General features: G+C 35.8%; 1 protein-coding gene across 2 annotated transcripts in view; it reads left to right on the top strand.

Moving 5' to 3' along the window:
* Positions 1-2,254: 2,254 nt before the first annotated feature.
* Positions 2,255-23,481, top strand: part of REV1 (REV1 DNA directed polymerase) — a 105,578-nt gene continuing 84,351 nt past the window's right edge. For both annotated transcript variants that reach the window (XM_051984716.1, XM_051984715.1), the window contains exon 1: positions 2,255-2,680. The gene's annotated coding sequence lies outside the window, so the exon portion shown is untranslated. The remainder of the gene's footprint in view (positions 2,681-23,481) is intronic.

The following is a 23,481-nucleotide window of genomic DNA, read 5'->3' as shown; positions in this document are numbered from 1 at the left end:
AAAAAAAAACAGAATAACCATGAAAACTGCTGCTTTTTCTCTAAGGAATCTCTTAGCAGATGATTTCCTTGAGTTGCCCTCTATCTAGTTGCTAGCCTGTCACAATTAAACCATTTGTTTTAATTTATGACATCTCAAAAACCATGTGACCTGAATTTGCCATTTTCGCAAAAAGAATGCTGACACTGAAGTGCATTTATGATGGTAAAACATGGTAAATTTAACACGATAAAACAAAGTGCTACAAAAAGGGACACTGTCAGAAATTTTGATTATTTTGCCCTTTTGCCTATTTCCTTTAAGAAAGTTGTCTTGATCCAATTCTTAATTTACAACGCAACAAACAAGAAATCTAAATGTCCTCAAAAGACTTCCAGACTATTTGTGAGATGGCTGGAAAGGGAAAGGATTTGCTTAAGCCTTCTTCTCCATATGTCATATTAGTGGTTTGTTCCATAAAGATTGTAATCATATGTTACCCAGACTCCTCCAACCCTATTGTTGGAGCATAATGTAAAGTATGAACATTAATGTTTCTTTTTTTAAACAAAATTTCGGGAAAAGATTTTTCTGGTCTGTTCCTCATCACTGCCCTTGAACTGAATGGCTTGGGAATGACTTTAGAAATATTTGGCCTCAGACGTAATAACAAAGCTAGCATTTCAAAAGTCGTAGGCACTGATTGGAGCCATAAGTAGTACTCACGATAGTGTTTTCCCCCGAATCTAGTGGCAAAGCTTCATCTGCGTTTACTCTGTATGGATGCTGCTTTCCCAGCTCCATCGTTACCATGACATTAGAGATATTTGAGTTAATGTGAGTCCCTTTCTCCACTAGATGTCACTGTAAATCAATTGCATTTGAGGGGATGTCAAACATGCTATACATACACATACTATACATGTTATACATATAATGCATTCCATATGATATCTATTGGACAGTGTGCTGCAAACATGAAATATAATTACATATAAAATATCGAATAGATAAAAATATCTACAGATATATACGTGTGTATAAACATATCTAGAGCTAAGAAATAAGATGCATAATATATATGCACGTATGTATCCATGTGTAATTACACAAGTATGTATATATATATATACACATATATGTGTGGAAAAGGATTTAGAACTACCCTCTATAGATTTAGTAAGGTCACCATTCCAAGAGTTGTTGGACATCAATCTGAGCATTGATTTTATTGGTGGGAAAATATTTTCTGGTCCGTTGCCCAGTTCTGCTTTTGGGCTCACACACGTATACACACGTATTGTTTTAGACAGTTACAGTTTTAATGCGAGTTGTCCCTGTCCTTCCAGCTCCCCAGGAAGTAGTAGCCGGCAGCGCTTTGCCTTAGTGGCCCGGTAGCACTACCGCTGGGGAGCCTCGCCGAGGGCCGTCTTGGTAGTGCAGGGAAGCCGTGGGTCGCGTGGGCGATCCCCGCAATGCAGCACTGTAAGGAGATGTGACCAGACTGATTTCACGTGAGTGCAGTGCTCTGGACTCTCTCCCTATGTTTGTCTCTTCCATCAGCAACTGCTGAGGCGGCTCACAAAGACTCGTGGGTTGGTTTTACCCTGGAAGTCCCGGGAAGGGGACAGAGGTGGGGTGTGGAGGATGGGGGTGGGAGGCAGGGCGGGAGGTAGCGATTCTTCCCTGGGGGCACACATACGTAGGATGCAATGCAGACTAGTCCGCAGCTCGAGTTGGAGGTGAGGAGGTAGCAGGAGGCACGAATAGCTCGGGCCTTGACTGCACTGCAGAGACCTTCCTTCCCCGCCTCTTCCCCCAGCAAGCCCCGCTGCGGGTCCGACGCAAACAGATTTTTTTTTTTTTTTTTTTTTGCTAGCGCAGAGAGCGAGGCGGGTTAAGGCCCTGCAACAGGAGCCCCGCAGCCCTGGATAGTAGCTTGGAGTTGCGGCGGGGGGTGGGGTCGAGCCAGTGGGCGGGGCCTATGCGTAGTCGCGTCCCAGCCATTGGTTGCTGGAACTGCCGTTTTGGCGGCGAGGCGGGGACGCAGCGTTCCCCTCCCTTCTATCCCCATTCCTTCTTTCACTCCCCTCCCCCTCTCCCCCCTAGTCTCTCCCTCCGCCTTCTCCGCGAGCTAGACGGTCACGTGCCCACGGAGGGAAAAGCCACCTCCGGTCGGCGGCTGCTGCAGCTACTAGGGAGAGAGAGATAGAGTGTGTGTGTGGGAGACAGGGAGGGGAGCAGGAGGAGGGACACAACAGAAGGGGCAGGGGTGTTTCTTCGTTCCGCGCGCGGCTCCCGTCGTTAGGGGTCGCCCTGGGAAGGGGTGCGAGACGTGTGCGCGTGGGTGTACGTGTGTGTATGTGTAGGCAAGAGTGTAGCTGTGGGAGTGGGTCACGCTTGGAGCCGCGCGCCGCCAGAGGAGGAGCCCGGAGATCAAGAGAGGCAGGGACCGCGCGAGCCAGCCGAGGCCCGCCCGGGATGGAAAACGCGGCGCGAGCGATGTGACTCTTCCCACCCCGCCCCCCAACCTCCCTCCCCTTCTCCTCCTCCTTTTCCTCCTCCCTTCCCTCCCCTTCCCTTCCCATCCCGGCCCGGGCCGAGGGGACCCAGCAGCAGTGGCGGCAGCCGAGGAGACGGAGCCAGTCAGGGAGGAGGCGGCCGCTGTGACCGGGCATGGTGGTCTGGGGCAAAACGAAAGGTGAGAGACACCCCCTCCTCCCCCGTTACTGGAGCCATCGGCCGGGAGGAGGGGCTGAGGACTAGGGTTGGGTTGGGTTGGGTTGGATTCCCCGGGGCCGTGGCGCCGATTAGCCTCCCCCTCCCAACCGACCCTCGAGGGATCTAATCACTGGTGTCGGCCGGGGCCGTGCCGTGGGGGAGGGGAGGGAGTCGGGCTATTCCCGGAGCCGCCGATTTAGAGCCTGGGTGGGTGGGGGAGGGGCCCGGGGTTCTCCCCTAGTCTCAGCTCCTCCTCCGGTCCTGGAGGGAGGGGGGAGCCAAGGAGGCGGTGGCTTTTCTGCACCTCCACCTCCCCCCTGCCCGCACTCGCAGGCAGCTGCCTGGTTATGTAATGTGTGACCTCCCCCTTCCCCCACCGCCACGGTTCCTCCTCATCCCCGCCGGGGTGGGGTGGACGCGGGCTCCCTTTGCACTCAATTCCTTTGCCTAGCCTCACCTGCTTTGCTCTGAAATAGATCAATTCGGGGTTAGGGGCTATCCCACCCTCCAAACCCATCACTGGAGACCCGACGTGGCCTGTCTTCTTTTCCAACACCCCTGATAGAACATAAGGGCTCGACCGAGGCTCGGCACTCCTTTCTCCACTCTCCCCTTCTTTTCACAGTCCTGTAACCTTCCTTTACCAAAGCAACCCCCCACCCCTTGTATATGCTCACCGCGTTTAACCTTCCCCCTTGACAAAATTGTCATCTCTTTCCTATAACGTAGCCTGCATTCAGATATTATAAATCTGGCATTCTCGGCTGTCTTACTTGTATGTATGCATGTCACTGCAAATTCTACTCCCCTTCACTAACCTAGGCAGGATATCTTGCACCTCTCTGGCCCCAAGAAACACAAGATTGCTTTTCTGAAAACTACTAGAAATTTCTTCCATCTGCCTCCTTTATATGTTAGATGGCTCATTCAAATTATTTTCCCCCCCAGGTGCTTACGAAAATGCAAACCCTTTTCATGCCCTTACATACACCGTTAAATTCTTCCAGACCCTGTATGCCTAGAAATGGAGAATCTCTTCTATTAGTACCTCATTCTACCACAGATGGTGCTAGGAAAGAAATGTGTCCTTGTTATTCTCAACTCCTTATTCTCAAATGCCTTTACATAACCAATCAATTGCAAGACTGTGCCTGTTGTATCCCACAAGTCTTACATCTGACCCTTTGCTAGCATAGATCCCATCATAGCTCAGATCCTCATTAGTTGTTAAACTAAAATTTTAAAATAGTTATCCTGTGTATACTTATACCTGTACTTGCTTCTCCATTAGAATGTGAATTCCTTCCTGACACGTAATAGGTACTTCATAAAGATCTCTTGTTTGATTGAATTTAACCTATACATTTAACTTCATCACAATTCTCCAAATAAATATTGATATTTTCTCTACTTACCAGAGCCTTCTTCCTCTTCAGTGCTTTTCCTGTTGTGTATCTCTATAATGCCTATTTTTAATCCTTTCTTCCCTATGGGAGAAGTTTCTTACAGATGCAAATAGTAACTCAAATAGGCACATTCCTGAACCCTTTTAATGAAGTATTACAGTATTTGTATTAAGTAGCAAACTACTTAACTTTGAGGAAAAACTCATTTGCTTTATCACATACTGGGAGACATCTTCCCTTTCTAGCTGTAATTCTATGATCAAACAATAACCTTTTTCCTTCTGTTATGTACACAGGGAGACTTCATTGCACTTTTTAGGGCTGTGGTTTCCAACTTTGGCATTGTGATATTCTGAGTTATCTTCAAATAATTCAAAGAGCATTGTTCCCTAATCTAATTTCTTGAAGCCAGCTAGTTTTGATAATATTTGCCTTGCCCTCTTCATAAACTGTGAGGGTAAAATGATAAAAAATGAAGGAGCTTTGTAAAAGGAAAAAAAAATTTTAATAGCATCCATTTCATGCCACTTGGCATTTTTTAATGGGTAGGGACTGGGAAGAGATCTCTGAAAGCATCTAATATAGAGCCTTCCTGTTACATGGCTAATTCCCCCTTCTCCCTTGAGTGCCTTCCCTCTAAGACCATATTCCATCTACTCCATATTTTGTAAAGTATTGGTTTATAATTTATTATTTATATTGCCTTCCCCATTGAAATGTAAGCTCCTTGAGGGTAGATAGGTGCTTAATGAGTGCATTTTTGATTGTTGCAAATATGAGCTATTGATGTTAATAGTAATTTTTCTAAAATTTGAGTACCTTTCCATTAATTAAAAAAATTCTTCTGTAGTCTTATTATCTAGAAGGTAAAATCTGTGTCCTTTAGCTTGGCATTTAAGGCTTTTGAAACATTGTTTCATATCTATTGCTTAAATTATCTACCATTAACTATCTTATAGAAAATCTTTAGTATCTGATCCTGAAGCAGCATGGTAAAATGAAATTATCAATGGATGTGGAGCAGGGAGACTTGGAGTTGCGTTTGGTTACCTAATGCTGTTGGGTAACCAAAGGGCACCTCACTTGAACTTCACTTTCTTCTTCAGTCCAGAGCTTTTTCTTTTCTAAACTGCCTTCATCACTGATCCTCGATTTGAGGTGCTATACATTATGGATATTTCTCATTCTGTAATACATTAGTCACCGAATCAAGAAGTAGTTAAGTATCAATTAAGATACGGGAGTATAAAGACAAAACCAAAATAATCCTTACTTTCCTTATAACAGTATGTAATTCTTATTAATACTTGGTCATGTGTTTTAAAGAATAGCTTTATACAATGTATAGAATAAACCAATCTAGGAATCCAGAAAGTCCGAGTTTAAGTCCCAACTCTGGGCAATTCACTTAACTTCTCAGAGCCCTAGGCATTTCTTCAGCTATTTAAAAAAGTTACCTACCTGTATTAGGAGAGTTTCTTATTTAGATAGTTCTTTTATACCAGTGAAATAACAGATTCAGTTGTTCTTCCTATGTCATCTATAGTAACAGTACTTAAAAAAAAAAAAAAAAAAAAAAAAACAGCAGAAGTCCTTCTCTGTCTTATGGCATAAGTATTGACTGGACATGAGGAATAGTTTTAAAGTCTTTGAATTTGTTTTTAGCTACTATGAAAACCCAAACCAGGAGGAAGAAAAATGTAAAGCACCAAATATGGGTCAGATACTGTGCTCAGCACTTAACAATTATTGTTTCATTTTATCTTTACAGTCATGTAAGGTAGGTGATATTATTATCCCCATTTTACCCATGAGGAACTATGGCAAATGAGATTAATGATTTATCCAGGGTCATTCAGTCAACTGAATTTAGCTGAGGCTGAATTTGAAATTAGGTCTTAATAACTCCTATCTATTGTAATTTTTTGGGAAAAAACAAACAAACAAACATTCTTTTGAAATCAAATTATATGGTGCAAATTTTTTTTTCTTTTCAAGGAACTGGTTGTTTATATTCAGAGTATTGTAAAGTAAATAATAATTAACTTATGCCAGATTTCTTCTAGTACTTTGGAGTGATGTAGCTATATGGTTCATGTGTACTTGAGCTTTATTTGTTCATATTTTTGTTTTTCCATATAGAGGAACATACAGTTTGTAATTATTTCAGCATGATCCTGCACAAAATTAAATATATTACTCAAAGTATATTACAGGTGACAGTTTTGTGGTTAAGATTATAAAGTATACAAGCGTTTTGTAGATGAGAAATTGTGCTATTGAAGTATTACAGTATTTGTATTAAGTAGTAAACTACTTAACTTTGAGGAAAAACTCATTTGCTTTATCACATACATTTTTCTTTTCCACTTTTCTTTTAAGATAATTAGAAATATACCAGAATAATTCCAAGCTTTGTGTCTTTTTGGACTGTATGAACCCTAAGATAAAAAGGATCAGAAGAGACACGTTCATCATTTTCCTGTGTTATAATTTAACACCTTTTCTTTGTTTAGGCCTTTCCAGTGTTCATTTTTGTTAACCTTTTCATGTTTCACTTGGGAGTTAGAATTTAATTATTTGTACTAGCTCAGGTCTTTTCAACAGACATATCTCTATCACTAAAAATTCACTTTTTTGTCCTCATGCAGGATTATATTAAGTCTTACTGGGTAAGTTATTCTTGGCTATAAACACACACATGCACACAAACATATATATACACATATGTGCATTTTGGAATATCATATTTCAAACTATTTACTCCTTTGTAGAGATGGCAACCAAATCACTTGTGATCCTGACTGTGACTCCCTGATGCTTGAGTTCATTCTTTCTGGATGTTTGCAGTTGTTGTTGTTTTGTGTTTTAATAGGGAAGCTCTGAATTTTGGCTGTAATGCTCCTGGAAGTTTTCATTTTGGGGTTTCTTTCAGCAGGTAATAAGTGGATTGTCTCTTTATTTCCACTTTGCCCTGTGGTTCTAAAAGAAATGAGCAGTTTTCTTGGAAGATTTCTTGAAATATGCTGCCAGGGCTTTGTGGTGGTGTTCATATAATACACCGATTCTCAATTTTTCTAATCCTCTTTTTGTTACCTGATCAGTTGTTACTGCTAATAAGATATTTTATATTATCTCCTTTTTTCCCTCAAGTCTTTTGATTTTGTTTTAAATATTGTTATCTTATGGAGTCATTAGTATCTATTTTGTTCATTGTAGTTTTCAGAAATTTGTTGCCTAGGCAAAGATTTTTTATATCTTGTGACAAGTTGTTAATTCTCCTTCCAATTGTTCTTTTATAGTTCTCATTTCTTTTCCAATACTTTCCACTATTGAACCCATTACATTTATTAAACATTATAACCTTTAAAAAATATTTTTTTGCCTCTTGCTTTGTGTCTCTTAGGAATTCTCACTGGATTGTCTCCAAATTGTATTTTAATTTGAAGTATTGTTTGTAGCTATTTTGACTGTGTCAAGTGCTATGCAAAATGCTGGGGATACAACTAGAAAAAAAGCAAAACAGCACCTGTTCTCACATTCTCACATGTGAAGGAGTTCACATTCCAATGGGGAGGTAATATATATATATATGGGAAATTTCAGCTATAGAGCTAATAGAAAGGCCTTGCTGGTCTTTAGTGATGTGGGTTAGGAGAGCAATTTCTGGTTTCAAATTACGTGTTGGGATTTAGCACCGAATGATGAGATTATAGACACTAAATGTTGGGGTTTGGTCACATGAAGAATTCATCATGACCATTCTTTTTGGCAAAATCTAGGTTTATTTATGAGAAAAGAGGTAACAGACTAAATGAAGAGATAATAAAATGAAGAGATACAGTAAAAATCAGGAATGGCAAATGTGAAATCGATTTGGGAGAGTATAGTTAGAAAGGAAAGAGGGTTTAACAATGGAAAGAACAAATTCCCTCGTGGAATTCAAATTTAACCAGTAGAAAGGGAACACCCCATGAAATTGGAGTGTATAACCTTAGCTGACAGACTAAATCTATAGAGGTATTTTTATACCCTAAAATAGTTAGCTATAAGAAAGAGAAAATAGAAGCATAGTGGGGGAAGAGAGATGCCCAGTGACCTGAAGGAGGGGAAAAACAGCATAAAGCAGAGTAGCTTCATAGACTGACCCAAAAGAGTGCTTAGCAAAGAGGCCTGAGCCATGGACAGATTTATAGGGGAAACTTAACCATAGTGGTTTGACATAACTTAGATTTCTGACTAGACATAGCAAGGTGGAGCTGCTCACCACCTCCTTATTGGGAGACTATGAAGTTAAAGTGATCACTATCAGTATCCTTCTCTGCCTACCCCAGGAAGCAATTCCATCAATATTCTGCCAACCACACACATTTATTTGGGACCTCATCACTTAGGGTACAGCTGCATGGACAAAGGGTCATGTTCTAATGGTCTAGAGGGATGCATATTATTAATAATGATGTTATTGTGGATTTTTGTACTTTAATTGAAATTATAACTATTTGGGCTAATGGCTAGTAGTTATGTACCTGAGACATTGTCCATTATAGAGGGGAAAAAACCCCAGCAAAAATCTAGCTTTTCTAGTTCTCTCTTAAAGACCATATTTCAAATGTCATTGAAATGATTGCTTATGTATGGGTATCTTTTTTTGTTGTTGTTGTTAAATGATGAGATAATGACCATATAAATGTTTCTGGAAATCATTAGATACTACCTAAATACAGGTGTCAAAATATGTAAGTTGAGGAGTAAGGTACAAAAGCTCTTAATTGAATATAGTACTTTCTAAAGTAGGTAGAGAAGTAGGATAATAATTTCCTGAAAAATTGTTTTGATCTTATCTGATTTTTGTTTGTGTTCATCAGTGTCAGAGCTTTTGAGAAAAGTAAAAATATTTGTTGAATAAAAGTAGTTTGTGGTAGATACATAATGTAATGATTTTAGCCATATTGAGAATTAGAAGCAATCTCAGAAGCCTCCTTAGTAGAATTCATATTTGAATAATACTTAATAAATACCAATAATACTTTTACTTGAAAATTTAGAATGGATGAGAACCAACTGTCTTCCAAGATAGTCCATTTTCCTTTGTTAATTTTTCTGTTTATCTTCTACCCATCGTTCCTATTTCTGTCAAATGGAGTAAATCTAATCCTACTTTGCCATATAATTGTCTTTCAAATTTAACTTGGAAATCATCTACTATAGTATATTTCCACCTTCCCACCTCCTCTAATGTAAATATACCCAGTTCATTTGATTAATTGTTATGGACTTGAATCTTTTTCTTTTTTTTTCCCCTGAGCCCCTTTCTGTGCAAGCTCTCCAATTTACCATTTAAAATGTGCTGCCTAGAGCTGAACAGGATGTTAGGAACAGTCATGCATTTCTTTATGTAGTCTGAGAATATCTTGTTTGTTTGTTCTGTTATATCACACATAGTGAACTTTCAGTCTACTAAAACTCTCAGATCTTTTTCCAGACAAATTATTGCTTAGTCATATTTTCCTCATATTTTTTAAAAGTGCATTTTTGAACCTAAATAACTTTATGTGTACTTAATTAAGTTATACCATTTTAGATTCAGCTCAACTGTATAGTCTGCTGGATCTTTTTGGATCTTGATTCTATTATCCTTTTTATTAACTTGTCATCTTCTGCAAATTTATTCAAAATGCCATTTTTGCTTATATCCAAGGGATTAGTAAACTAGTAAATAAACAACATTGTGCTATGCACAGATCTATAGGTGCTACCAGGAATTTTCTTCTAAGTTGATATTTTAATTTCGTCAGATCAGTGGTTTATATCTGTTTAATTCTACTATTGTCTAGTTCTCAGCTTCTTAAAATTGTGGTTTGCAAAATGCCATATGTAATTGATTTTTGGAGTCTAAAATTATGATTTATTAGCAGTAAATGTTTAAGAATTACTAATCTAACTCCACTTTAACCACAAGGATACCTTGTGGATCACAAGTTACATATAACTTGTGATAGTTATAAAGTGAAGTAGTTTTAAATTTATTGCTGTTATATATAATAATTTGGAAATCCAGGAGGGATCTACTATGTTATATGGCTAGGATTGTTGAGATTCAGAAAAGGCCCCAAAAGGTTGAGGGTCGCAGACTGGTGTCACGAAGTGTCTCAAAAGAATTTACAGTCTTGAACCCATATCCAATTCAAGGGGCAAAGTTTATTGTAATGCCAATTGAAATAAATGGGTTAAGTTGCAAAAGAATTTAACAAAGAACCAAAAGCAAGAAAATAGATTTATAGGATAGTTAGACCAGACCTTACAGGTAGGTTCGAGGGGTGGTCTATTCACTATTATCTCAGGAACTTGGTTATCATTGACCAACAGATTATTTATCTGTTGGTCAGTAATGTTTATAAGACTATCCTAAGTCCAAAAGACTTTAGAATCATTGACAGACAGACTGTTAGAACAATAGCACTCTTGGGGGGGAAGGAAGGGAGGAAGGGGGAAAAAAGGAGAGGAAACTTCAGAATCACTGATTCTAAAGCTAGAAGACTTTAGAATCATTGACAGATTGTTAGAACAAAAGCACTCTAAGGTCAGGGGACCTTAAAATGCTGTATTTCCCCTAGAAGCTGTACCTTGAATATCATGTGTATGTCAAATCAGTTTTGATTGTTTTGATGTTTAGAGGTGTTAGAGATTTCTGTTTTACGAAGGTTGTTGCAAATAGAATTAGAGCTTCTGTAGCTGCCTTTACTAGCTGAGGATAGTCATTTTTTAAATTGTAGTCAGTTTTAAATCCTAAAACCAGTGACATTTTCTAACCTAGCCAACATGTTTAATACAGTTTTACATAAGGAAGAAAAGTGTTGTGACTCCCTGGTTCAACTTTATTAATATTAAAGGTAGAAGTGATTTTTGAAAATTTTTCTGAAATGTATCCACTTAAAAGATTTCTCTTTTCAGAGAAAGAAACAGAATAGTATATCAATCCTAAATTGGTTAGCGTTCCTCCTGCATTTGAAAGTTTTCAAGTATGTTAGGCTCTACTTTCTTTCAAATTGATAGATTTTGTTGACTGTGGTTTGAAAAGTTTATCTCATTCATGTAGTCAGTTAAAAATATCTGCCATGTCAGTCAACCAGTAGATAAAATGCTTTCTTTGAAAATGTTTCAAGAGTGGGGTTGTTCTCTTTAAAAAAGAAAGAAAAACTTTTGCTTTTAGTTTGAATAAGTGCTTAAAGTTTGTCATCTTGAAAGCTGGCAAACTTCTATGTGGAAAAGAAACATTTTGCTCTCATTTTTTGACATTCTTTTAAAAAATGGAATAATTCAGAAACCTGCTTCTGATAAAGCTAGTGACTTTCATCACCATTGATAAAAATTTTCAGGATTGTTAGAAGAGTCTGTTGCCAGAATATCTGTGAAAAGTACTGAATGACAACTAAAGAGCTTTCTTTTACAATAAAGTAAACCAGATGTTTTAACAACCATTATAATAATGCAAAGTGAAGTGAAAAAAAGTAGGAAAATACTTTACACTCCAAATAGCAATATTTTGATAGTCAACTGTGAAAGATTCTGATCAATACCATGATTTGTGACCATTCCAAGACTCATGATGAAAAATGCTATTAACTTGTAGAGGGAGAAAATGGATCAAGTTGGACTTAAGATTGAATCTTTTAGCTTTTTTTTCCTCCTCCAATGTGGCTAAAGTGAACTTATGTTTTGCATGAGATATAATGAATGTTTTTACCCAGTGGGTGGGTAAAAAGGAAAATTTGGAGCTGAAATTTTTTTAAGTGAAATAATCTTCACTTAGAGAAAACAAATTGACTTGCTATTGCCTCCAGAATTAAATATAAATTCAAAACCTTTCCAATCTGGGGGAAGGAGAGCAAGCATCAAAAGAGCTCTCTTAGAGCAATTCGGAACTTTACTCAAAAAGTTATCAAATTGTATATACCCTTTGATCCAGCAGTGTTACTACTGGGCTTATATTCCAAAGAGATCTTAAAGAAGGGAAAGGGACCCCGTATGTGCTAAAATGTTTGTGGCAGCCCTTTTTGTAATGACTAAAAACTGGAAATTGAATGGATGCCCATCAATTGGAGAATGGCTGAATAAGTTGTGGCATATGAATGTTTATGGAATATTAGTGTTCTGTAAGAAATGATCAGCAGAATAATTTCAGAAAGGCCTGGAGAGACTTACATGAACTGATGCTGAGTGAAATGAGCAGGACCAGGAATCATTATATATTTCAACAACAATACTCTGTGATGATCAATTCTGATGGACGTGGCCCTCTTCAACAATAAGATGAACTATATCAGTTCCATTTGTTCAATAATGAAGAGAACCAGCGACACCCAACAAAAGAACTATGGGAAAATGAGTATGAACCACAACATAGCATTTCTTTACTCCCTCTGTTTTTGTTTGTTTACAGTTTTGATTTCCTTCTCAGGTTACTTTTACCTTATTTCTAAGTCTGATTTTTCTTGTGCAGCAAAATAACTATGGATATATTGTGTTTAACATATACTTTAACATGTATCTAGGGGAGGGGGTAGGGGAAAGAAGGGAAAAGTTGGAACAGAAGGTTTTGCAAGGGTCAATACTGAAAAATTACCCATGCATGTATCTTGTAAATAAAAAGCTATAATTAAAAAACAAAAACAAAAAGGCATTTCATCCCTCTCACATGCACAGATTTGGGTCTATGTTTGTGAAATAGTATATCAGGCTTTTTAAAAGGTTAAAAAAGAAGAGCTCTCTTAATTTAAAGAGTTTGAAGTATTTCTTTTCAGGCAGAAGTCCATTTCAAAATGTTAATGGCTTGTGTAATTTATAAACGGGACTGTCAAAATAAAAATTCTTCTTGAATGACATTAGCATGCACATAATGAACAAAAAAGGTAGCTTGCTTTTTGAGAGATACCTGTAGTTTCATCTTATTGTATGCTGAGTAAGAATAGCAAGGAGGCTTCCAAAAGTAAAGTATCAGTTATTCTAGAATGTGTTACATAATTTGACTGGTATTTTGAAATTCTTATTTCAGTCCACATACCTCAGCCATTTCTAGTGCAATGGGTTTACTCTTATCTCTCCAACACTATGGGAACTTTTATATGGAATTCCATTTAACAACTTTATAGATTATATCAAGAATCGGTTTTTGTGGAATAATAATTCCATCTTATATCTTAAATATCTTAATATTTAAATTGGGGAATATCTTAAATTTTTTCTGAGTTGAAGTTTCTTTGCAGGATGTATCTCTTATCTACATGTATTTTTCAGTATGACTATATAAAACACTCAGTTATGCTAATTTCATGATATGTTTGCAAAGCTTTTGTGTCCTGTCATGCGAAATAATGCAAATGAAAACATAATAGTTATTTTTAAACCAAACTTCCTTTTCTTTGATATTTAAACTTTGATTGGGGCCATGAAAATATAAAATACTGATGAAATATATTTGATTTAATTGATTGTAATGTCAGAGAAACTGAGGGAAGATAGAGATTAGAGAGTATTTAATAATTTATTTGAAAGGGAGAGATTTACTGGTACCAAATAGATTCATGATTTGGTCCCAGGGCTGAATGAGACTGTCATCTCCAAGAATCCAGCAAACAGATGCAGGGGCAGAGTCAGAGTGCTAAGAGCTAGGAAGGGGACTCTGACTGGGTGGGGAGAGGCATCTTGATAAAACAATATATGATATTCTGATAGATTGGGATGGGGAGAGGCATTCTGGTATTCTAAAAAAAAAGATCTTTTATCTTTATCAAATATTCTGATGATTAAGAGGGAAGGGTGGTTTGCAGAATTGAGCAGAACAATTAGAAACTGAGGCAGAACAATTCAGGGAAACTAAGGCAGGACAATAAAACAGAACTGTAGCACAAGAGACAAGTTTTGAAATTCAGTATTGTATAATTTTAAGTAGCTAATAAGTTATTTGTATGTTAAAGTATGAAATAGTCAAGAATTTGTGTGATTAGTAAAAAGCTATTAGGTTTTATGGTAATCAGAACACAAAGTTGTGCTATTTTATGATTTTACACTCATTTATGTACACAGATTATAGCACTAGCTCAGGAACTGCCCTTTCTGGAATTTGGCTATTGTATATGGATTTAAATGGGTTTATGTGCTAATATCTTAAAAGTAGTGGTTCTCTTTTCTAATATTATTTATATATTTTTTACCTTTAAATAATTTTTAAACTTTTTTGAATTCTAAATTATTGATAACCCCTTTCTCTAGTCCCTCCCCCATCCATTGAGAAAGAAGAAATATATATGTGAAGTCCTGCAAAACATTTTCATATTAGCTATGTTGCAAAAAAAACAAACAAACAAACAAAAAAACCAAATAAACCCAAACCTTAAAAAAAATAAAGTGGAAAAAAAAATGCTTTGATCTGTATCAGTTGCTCTCCATTTTCTCTCTGGAGGTGGATAACATTTTATATCATGAATCCTTTGAATTATCTTGGATCATTGCATTGTTCAGAATAGTTGATTATTGATACAGTATTACTCTTACTGTTACAGAATCTCCTGGTTCTGCTCATTTCACTCTGTATCAATTTGTTTAGCTTTTCCCAGATTTTTTTTTTTATAAATGTTTTTATTCACATAAGTCCTTCTTTTTCTTTGAGCTCTTTGATATTTAGACCTAGTAGTGGTATTGCAGGGTCAAAGAGAATACATAGCTCTATTTATAGCTTTTCATTATAGTTTCAAATTGTTTAACTAATTTACAACTATACCAGCAATGCATATGTCCCTTCAGCATTTGTTATTTTCCTTTTCTGTTAATTAATTAGCCACTAGATCTTAAATGGTACCTCAGAGTTGTTTTAATTTAAATTTCTTCAATAGTGATTTAGAGGGTTTTTCTATGTGATTTAATATTTTTAAAATTTGAGGTATTTGGGGTAGCTAGGTGGTACAGTGAATAGAGAACCAGCCAGGAGGACCTGAGTTCAAATCTGTCCTCAGACATTTAACACTTCCTAGCTCTGTGACCCTGGACAAGTCACTTAACCCCAATTGCCTCAGCCAAAAAAAAAAAAATTGAGGTATTTTCACAAAATAGGATGACACACACCACTTATACAACATTGTTTGTATATTTTTACTTCATAATACAGGCATTGTACACAAAAGGAATGTGAAGAGAACGCAAATGAATGTTTATTTAAGTTCCAGGCACTTAATTTCTTTTCTTAATATTCTGCTATTCATAGAACTTATACTGAACAATTTAGTAGTAATGAGACATATCTGTATTTAAAGTAAATTGAACAATTATCTCAATCACTTTTGAACTTGTCTGATCTGCTTTTGCTTCTCTTCATATTATATGGACAGCTAAAAATGATGCTTAAAAACGAAAAAGCTAAAAATTCCCAGTTTTGCAAAACTTTAACAAACAATGAAAATGACTGACTTCCAGCTCAGTTTTTGAAGCGGTATAGTGGGATTCTACGATTGCATATTCTTTAATGTTTACATTCAGAAGCCTCAATAGGATAGTCAGATCTGATATTTTTAAAATTTATATATCTATTGAATTCATGTTGCTGTGAAAGATTATTAGTCTCCTGTTATTGTCATCTTGCATTTTGTCTAGCTTTTCTTTTTAAGAATGTGGCTATTCTGTCATTTTTTTAAAAGTTCTTATTTATAGATCCTTTGAGCATATTGCTAGTTCTTTGTTTCTCTTGCAGGTAACAGTTACACTGGGCTATGAAAGTTGAGTGAGATCTCCATAAGCTCTAAGGACATTACAGGACAATCTGAAATGATTGATGAAAGGCTTGCTAAGGATATGGTCATCTTGGGATACAAATATAAGCAAACAAGATAGCCTCTGTCCTCAAGGAGCTTACATTCTAATGAGGGAAGACACATAAAGGGGACCTGGAAAAGGTTCAGAAAGGTTGTGTACTGTAGTATGGTGTGGAGATGGATAGGAAGTGTCATAGAAACCTAGTTCTCAGCAAGCAAGAAGACAAAGAGATTGGCATAGAGATCTGGTTCCTGCTAAGCTCAGTGTATATAAAAAGAAGCTCCACCTCTGATATGTAGTAGCCATGACCCTAAGCAAGTTCTAACCTCTCTCAGCTTTATGAGGACATAGAATTATAGATTTATATCTGGAAAGGACCTACTCATTTTATAAATGAAGAAACCGACTCATAAGGTTAAATTATTTGTGTAGGGTATTATACAACAGGTGTCTGAGAAAGAATTTGAACCTTTGTCTTACAGATTCCAAGTTTAGTATTATATCCATTACATCCAAGATAACAAAACACATAGCCCTCGAATATGATTCAGAATATTCTCACGAATATGATTTGAACAAAGATTAAAATATAATTCGGAAATATTCAACAAAATAAAACACAATAAGACATAGATAATGTAATATTCAGTATTTGTCTACCAAAATCCTTGTGTATGGTCTTCTGGCCCACCATCTAGGGTAACAATGCCTATTTCATAGGTTTGTTGAGAGGATAAGATGGAATTGTATATATAAAACATACATCTTTTTTTTTTTTTTTTTTTTTTTATAATAAATTTTATTTTATTTAATAATAACTTCGCATTGACAGAATCCATGCCAGGATAATTTCTACACGACATTATCCCTTGCAATCACTTATGTTTCGTTTTTTCCCCTCCTCCCTCCTCCCCCCCCCCCCAGGATGGCAAGCAGTCCTATATATGCTAAACATGTTGCAGTATATCCTAGATACAATACATATTTGCAGAACCAAACAGTTCTCTTGTTGCACAGGGAGAATTGGATTCAGAAGGTAAAAATAACTCGGGAAGAAAATCAAAAATGCAAATAGTTCACATTCATTTCTCAGTATTCCTTCTTTGGGTGTAGCTGTTTCTGTCCATCATTTCTCCAATGAAACTCAGTTAAGTCTCTTTGTCAGAGAAATCCACTTCCATCAGAGTACATCCTCATACAATATCGTTGTCGAAGTGTATAATGATCTCCTGGTTCTGCTCATCTCACTTAGCATCAGTCCATGTAGGTCTCTCCAAGCCTCTCTGTATTCATCCTGCTGGTCATTCCTTACAGAGCAATAATATTCCATAACATTCATATACCACAATTTACCCAGCCATTCTCCAATTGATGGGCATCCATTCATTTTCCAGTTTCTAGCCACTACAAACAGGGCTGCTACAAACATTTTGGCACATACAGGTCCCCTTCCCTTTTTTAGTATCTCTTTGGGGTATAAGCCCAATAGAAACACTGCTGGATCAAAGGTATGCACAGTTTGATAACTTTTTGGGCATAATTCCAGATCGCTCTCCAGAATGGCTGGATTCGTTCACAACTCCACCAACAATGCATCAATGTCCCCGTTTTCCCGCATCCCCTCCAACATTCATCATTGTTTTTTCCTGTCATCTTAGCCAATCTGACAGGAGTGTAGTGATATCTCAGAGTTGTCTTAATTTGCATTTCTCTGATCAATAGTGATTTGGAACACTCTTTCATGTGAGTGGTAATAGTTTCAATTTCTTCATCTGAAAATTGTCTGTTCATATCCTTTGACCATTTATCAATTGGAGAATGGCTTGATTTTTTATAAATTTGAGTCAGTTCTCTATATATTTTGGAAATGAGGCCTTTATCAGAACCTTTAATTGTAAAGATGTTTTCCCAGTTAGTTATTTCCCTACTAATCTTGTTTGCATTCGTTCTGTTTGTACAAAGGCTTTTTAATTTGATATAATCAAAATTTTCTATTTTGTGATTGTAATGGTCTCTAGTTCATCTTTGGTCACAAATTTCTTTCTCCTCCACAAGTCTGAGAGATAAACTATCCTATGTTCCTCTAATTTATTTATAATCTCGTTCTTTATGCCTAGGTCATGGACCCATTTTGATCTTATCTTGGTATGTGGTGTTAAGTGTGGGTCCTTGCCTAATTTCTGCCATACTAATTTCCAGTTATCCCAGCAGTTTTTATCAAATAATGAAATCTTATCCCAAAATTTAGAATCTTTGGGTTTGTCAAACACTAGATTGCTATAGTTGACTATTCTGTCTTGTGAACCTAACCTTTTCCACTGATCAACTAATCTATTTCTAAGCCAATACCAGATGGTTTTGGTGACTGCTGCTTTATAATATAATTTTAGATCAGGTACAGCTAGACCACCTTCATTTGATTTTTTTTTCATTAATTCCCTTGAGATTCTCGACTTTTTATTGTTCCATATGAATTTTGTTGTTATTTTTTCTAAATCATTAAAATATTTTCTTGGAAGTCTGATTGGTATAGCACTAAATAAATAGATTAGTTTAGGGAGTATTGTCATCTTTATTATATTTGCTCGGCCTATCCAAGAGCACTTAATATTTTTCCAATTATTTAAGTCTGACTTTATTTGTGTGAAAACTTTTTTGTAATTTTGCTCATATAATTCCTGACTTTCCTTTGGTAGGTAGATTCCCAAATATTTTATGCTATCAACAGTTATTTTGAATGGAATTTCTCTTTGTATCTCTTGCTCTTGGATTTTGTTGGTGGTGTATAAGAATGCTGAGGATTTATGGGGATTTATTTTGTATCCTGCTACTTTGCTAAAATTATGAATTATTTCTAATAGCTTTTTAGTAGAATCTCTGGGGTTTTCTAGGTATACCATCATATCATCTGCAAAGAGTGATAGTTTGGTTTCCTCATTGCCTACTCTAATTCCTTTAATCTCTTTCTCGACTCTTATTGCAGAGGCCAGTGTAAAACATACATCTTAAATTATTACAAATGTTGGCTTTTTATCATCTTAACTATTCTTTTAAAACAATTAACTGCATTATCTCAAACTGAATCAATTTTATGGAAAATAATGGAATCATTCTTTCAGTGTTGTATTTTATTGGTTCAGATCACAGTTCTTCCATCTCATCCTATGTAATTATAGTGTCTATATTTTTGTAAATAATTAAATTAGGATCTGTTCAAATGCTCATTGTCTTCATTTGGTTCTTTTAATATCTTGTGGTTTATCAGTACAAATATTTTGCTAACATTGTACATCTATAATCTCTCACTCTTGGCAAGTGACCAGCCTGCTTTTTTCCCCTAGTTATACTTATCCTTCATGTCTTGTACTCAAGTCCTCATTTTTACAGACTTCAGCTAGCCCTATGCTGGTAAATGATTAAGTAAACCATGCACACTTTAATCTGCCTTACTAACTTTTCCTCCTTTACTTGCTTAAGTCTAGACAGTCACCAAAACAAATCAAGCCTTGATTTGTAGCATTTACATATTTCAGGAATGTAAATGTTCACACTGAATATTTAACAATTATGATTTGGGAACTGATTTGAGCTTCAATATATTTCTGGTTCACCCTGGTTAGATTTACTGGTATGCTTTTACATCACCTGAAATTCTGATTAAGATCATTGTTCTAGCATTGTAGTTATTATAACCATTAAATGTTAGGAATTTAAGGATGAACTTGTGTAGTCTCTTGAAATCATTGAAAATCCTGGAGTTTCCCAATTGTAATCTATTAAGTCTTTTACCCAGGTCATTGTCCATTGGCATTGAGCATCCAAATAAAATAAATATGATGATCTAACTCATAGGGCTTCTTTCCAACTGCATTTCATAATATTGGCAATATTCATTCTTTGTCTAATTTTTAAAAACCTAATTGAGTGCTAGACATCTCTTTTGAGTAATCGTAGCTCTCTCTGGAGGTGGCTTTTATTGGTCTAGAGTCCACTGCATTGAGTAGCATGTCATCCATAAAATCTAGTGAATTGGTCTGTGGTTAGGGAATCTTTTTTTTCTATTTAGAACATTTTTTTAAAGTTTTAATATTTTTTCTAATTACATGTTAAAAACAACTTAACTTTTTACAACTTTTGAGTTCCAGATTATTTCCCACCCTCCCTCTCGTTAGGTGTTATACAGTTAAGTAATACAAAACATTTCCATATTAATCAAGTTGTGAAAGGAAAAGACAATAAAGAAAACCAGAAAAATTAAGTTAAAAAAAAAAAAACACCCAACACCCCCTCCTCCTCATGTATATGCATTCAGATTCCATTAGTTCTTGGTCTTGACATTGATAGTATTTTTCATCAGTTAGTCTGTCATCATTCCCAGTTGATCATTGTACAAGATTACTGTTACTCTGTTCAGTGTTCTCCTGATTTTGTTCATTTCGTTTTCTGTCAGTTCATACAATTGATCTTGGGTTCTGCCAGTTTTTGTATTGTGTCCTTTTTTGACAGCCTGCTGTAGTCAGTGGATCCCTTTTCACAATAAGGTTTTTAAATACATAAAATAAAATGTAGGATCACAAAAGAAACCAATTATATTGAAATAGTTATCAAAAAAATTTTTAAGTATGTTCAATCTCATTTCTCCTGTCTTCACTGTCATTGTCTTGCCATCATCCTTTCCTCTCTCTCTATTCCTTGAACTCTTCCCATCTCTTGGTTCCTTTCTTGCTACCTGTTGACACACCCAGTCTCCCCTTTCCTTAAAAACCTGATTTGATCTTACCATTCTTTCAATTTATCTCCATTTAGCAGTCAAATTCGGGGAATGGGGGAAAGGACTTGTAATCTCTCTGCTTCCTTTCTTTACTTTTAATTCTCACCCTTTAGCATTCTGGTTTCCTACCTTGTCACCAAGCTGAAACTACTTTTTCTAAAATTTTAAAATTTATAAATGATTTCTTTATTGCCATATCTGATGACTTCTTAATCTTCATCCATTTTGTTGTTTTTGTACCATTCTGTTGTTTTTCTCTCTTGGTGATTGTCAAGTTCCATGGGTTACATATGACTCTCAGATTCATATCATCAGCCCTAAGTTTTTCTTCTGATCTAATTCCCTATCATCAATTGCTTTTTGAACTGAATATCTTAAACTTAGTATATCTAAAACAACTCATTACTTTTGTCCCCCTACTACCTCATAGAAATCCCAGATTTCCACTGAGCACATTCTAGTCATAGAATTCTATTTGCTATCTTTGAAGCATTCTTGAATCCACTCTTCTTCCTATCTATTCATTTCCCAAGTCTTGTTGATTCTGTCTCTGATATCTGTCTAATCAGTCTTTTTTTCTCTATTCATACAATAGCCACAATAGTTAGGGTCTCTTCACTTCCCATCTAGATTTGACATTTGGTTTGTTTAGACTTCTTCTTTCACATTTGTTTTTCAGTAATTCTCTTGATATTCTTAACTTTTTGTTGTTGTTGTTCTTCTGGATGACTTTTTCTGACTTTATAATTTTTAGCAGTTTGATTGGCATGATATTAAATAAGTAAATATATTTAGATAGAATTGTCATTTTTATTACATTGATTCAGTCTATGAGCAATTGATATTTTTCCAATGTTTACATCTGAGTTCTTATTTTTATGAAAAGTGTTGTGTAATTTTGGTCATATAGTTTTGGATTTGTCTTGGCAGATAGATTCTCTTTTTATTTCTTTCTGGGTGTGTGTGGGGGGGGGGGAGGGAAATTGGGGGTTAAGTACTTGCCCTGGGTCTCAGCTAATAAGTGTTAAGTGTCTGAGTTTGGATTTGAACTCAGGTTCTCCTGACTTCAGGGCCGGTGCTAGGTTCTAAGCTTTGTTTGCTATATATAGAAATGCCCATGACTTGTGTAGGTTTCTTTTGTAACCTGCAACTTTGCTAAAGTTGTTAATTATTTCAAGTAATTTTTAAAATTGATGATTTGGGATTCTCTGTCCAATTTTATCATATACAAACAGTGATAGTTTTGTTTCCTTGTATGATAAAAAATAAAAATTCTAGTATGATAAAAAATAAAAATGAGTAATAATAATGGATATCTTTGATTCATCCCTGATCTTACAAGCTTCTAGCTTATCTCCGTTACATATTAGGCTTGTTGCTGGTTTGAGATAAATAGTATTTATGTTAAGAAAAGTTCCATTGATTCTAATATTTATTGCTCTTTTTAATAGAAATGAATGTTGTATTTTGTTGAAAGCTTTTTTTTTTTTTGCATCTGTTGAGGTGATCATATTAATTTCTTTTGGGTTCGTTATTGATATGATCAATTATGTGTTGACAGTTTTCTTACTATTGAACCTGCCCTGCACTCTTGGTATAAATCCCAGCTGGTCATAGTGTATGTCCTTGTGATGTACTGCTGTAATCTCTTTGCTAGCATTTTATTTAACATTTTTGCATTAATATTCATTAGGGAAATTTGTTTATTGTTTCTTCCCTCCCTCTGTTTTGCCCTTTTTTCATTTAGGTATCAGTACCATATTTGTGTCATAAAAAGAATTTGATAAGACTCTTCCTTTGCCTATTTTCCAAATAGTTTGTGTTGTATTAGAATTAATTATTCTTTAAATGGTAGAATTCACTTGTGAATTCATCTGGCCCTGAGAATTAATTTTTAGAGAGTTCATTAATAGTGGGCTTTTTCCCCCTAAGATAAGGTTATTTAAGTATTAATTTTTGTAAAAAATTCATCCATTTCCCTTACATTGTCAGATTTGTTGGCATATAATTGGGCAAAATAGCTTCTTATAATTGCTTTTAAATTCATTTGTGGTTATGATGGTGGTAATTTGTTTTTTTCTTTTTTTTATCAGATGTTTTGTTCTTTTTTTTTTTTTTAACTCCATAAAACCAGCTCTTAGTGTTCGTTCTTTCTTTCTTTCTTTCTTTCTTTCTTTCTTTTTTTTTTAAATGCTATAAAACCAGCTCTTGGTGTTATTAGTTCAATGTTTTTGTTACTTTCAAGGATGACAGGTAGATGCTGCAGTGAAGAGAATGCTGGGCCCGAAGTCTGAACAAAGTGTGTTCAGATCTAGTCTGAGATAACTTACTAGCTATATGACTGACAAGTGCCTTAATTTTTCTTGCTTCAGTTTACTCCTCTGTAAAATGAGCTGGAGAAGGAAATGGCAAGCCACTCTTGTCTTTTCAAAAAAAAACAAAAAAAAACAAAAAAACAAAACTTCAAATGGGGTTAGAAAGCCAGACACAACTGAAATGATTGAACAAAAGTTTCTTATTTTCAGTTTTATTTAGCCACCTTTAATTTTCAGCATTTTCAATTTGGCGTTCAATTGGGCATATTTAAGTTGTTTTTTAGTTGCATTTCTAATTCGATTATCTTTTCCTCTCTTTTATTGATGTAAGCATTTAGTGCTATATTCTTTTCCTTAAGTACTGCTTGGCTGCATCTCATAAATTTTGGTATGTTGTTTCATTGTTGTCATTCTCTTTAATGAAATTATTAATTGCTTCTTTGACTTGATTTTGACTCTTTTATTCTTTAGGATTAGATTATTT

This window comes from Antechinus flavipes, chromosome 3, assembly GCF_016432865.1.
Source record: "Antechinus flavipes isolate AdamAnt ecotype Samford, QLD, Australia chromosome 3, AdamAnt_v2, whole genome shotgun sequence".
In the NCBI taxonomy this organism is placed as follows: Eukaryota; Metazoa; Chordata; class Mammalia; order Dasyuromorphia; family Dasyuridae; genus Antechinus; species Antechinus flavipes.
This window is presented reverse-complemented; position numbering and strand designations above follow the sequence as displayed.